The sequence below is a fragment of the Nannospalax galili genome, unplaced genomic scaffold, assembly GCF_000622305.1.
Source record: "Nannospalax galili isolate Female #2095 unplaced genomic scaffold, S.galili_v1.0 scaffold259, whole genome shotgun sequence".
Taxonomy (NCBI): domain Eukaryota; kingdom Metazoa; phylum Chordata; class Mammalia; order Rodentia; family Spalacidae; genus Nannospalax; species Nannospalax galili.
In genome coordinates this window covers 1,591,372-1,593,087 of record NW_008344750.1, presented here as the reverse complement: position 1 = coordinate 1,593,087, position 1,716 = coordinate 1,591,372, and the positions used below count along the sequence as shown (strand labels likewise).

The 1,716-nt window shown below is 37.1% G+C and overlaps 1 protein-coding gene across 1 annotated transcript in view; it reads left to right on the top strand.

Annotated features, from left to right (window-relative positions):
- Osbp2 (oxysterol binding protein 2) overlaps window positions 1-1,716 on the top strand; it is a 227,059-nt gene that overhangs the window by 218,501 nt on the left and 6,842 nt on the right. The gene's annotated exons all lie outside the window — the stretch shown is intronic.

Sequence of the window (1,716 nt, the reverse complement as noted above, 5' to 3'; positions counted from 1 at the left end):
TGGTTAAGATTTTCTCCCATTCTGTGGATTTTCTGATCACTTCCCTGATTGCCTCCTTTGATGTACAGAAGCTTTTTAGTTTAATGAGGTCGCATTTATTAATTCTTGCCCTTGTTTCCTGAGCAATGGATGTCTGGTTTAGAAAATCCTTTCCTACACCTATATCTTGTAGGTTTTTTCCCAATGTTTTCTTCTACCAGTTTCAGAGTTTCAGGCTTTACATGGAGGTCTTTGATCCACTTGGAATTGACTTTTGTGCAGGGTGAACGATAGGGGTTTAGTTTCATTCTTCTACAGGTAGAGATCCAGTTTTACCAGCACCGTTTGCTGAACATGCTGTCTTTTCTGCGAGTGAATATTCTTGGCCCCTTTGTCAAATATCAGGTAGCTGAAATAGTATTTACTCATATTTGGGTCTTCAGTTTTGTTCCATTGATCTATGGGTCTATTTTTGTGCCAGTACCATGTTGTTTTTATGACTATAGCTCTGTAATACAGCTTAAAATCTGGTATAGTAATCCCCCCCCAGCATGGCTCTTAGTGCTCAGGGTTGTTTTGGCTATCTCAGGTCTTTCGTGCTTCCATATGAATCTTAGGATGGTTTTTTCCAATTCTGTGAAAAATGTCATGGGGATTTTGATTGGCATTGCACTGATGCTATAGGCGTCCCTTAGATATATTATCATATCATCTGCAAAAAGGGATAATTTGATCTCTTCTTTTCCAATTATTACTCCTTTAATGTCCTGCTCTTGTATTGCTCTTGCAAGAGTTTCAAGCACTATGTTAAAAAAAAGTGGAGATAGTTGACAGCCTTGTCTGGTCCCTGATTTCGATGGGAATGCTTCCAGTTCTCCATTTAGAATGATGTTGGCTGTGGGTTTGTTATATATGGCTTTAATTATGTTGAGGTATGTTCCCTCCAGTCCAATTCTCTCTAGGACTTTGAACATAAATGCATGTTGAATTTTGTCAAAGGCCTTCTCTGCATCTATTGAGATGACCATGTGGTTCTTGTCTTTGGGCCCATTTATATGATTTATGATATTTATTGACCTACATGAATTGAACCCTGCATCTCTGGGATAAAGCCAACTTGATCATGGTGGGTGATTTTTTTGATCTGTGTCTGTGGGCGGTTTGCAAGTATCTCGTTGAGAATTTTGCATCTATGTTTATTAAAGATATTAGTCAATATATATATATTTTTTTGGTTTGGGTCTTTACCTGGCTTTGGTATTAGAGTGATGCTGGCTTCATAGGAGGAATTTGGAAGTTCTCCCTCCATTTCTATCTTTTTGAATAAATTAAGTAGTATTGGATGTAGATCTTCTTTAAATGTCTGATAGACTTCTGCTGTGAACCCATCTGGTCCTGGGCTTTTTTTAATCGGAAGATTTTGTATTACTATTTCAATGTCTTTTTGTGTTATGGGTCTGTTTAAGCTGTTTAAGCTGTTAATTTCTTCTTGGTTTAGTTTTGGTGGTTCCATGCCTTTAGATATCTGTACATTTCTTTTAGGTTTTCAAATTTAGTAGCATATAGGCTTTTAAAGTATTCCCTTATAATGTTCTGTATCTTTCTGGTATCTGTTGTGATGTTTCCCCTTTCATCGCTGATTTTGTTGATTTGCAGGTGATCTTTCTTTCTTTTGGTTAACTGGGCTAGCGGTCTGTCAATCTTGTTTATCTTTAAAAAAAACAGCTCTTGGATTCG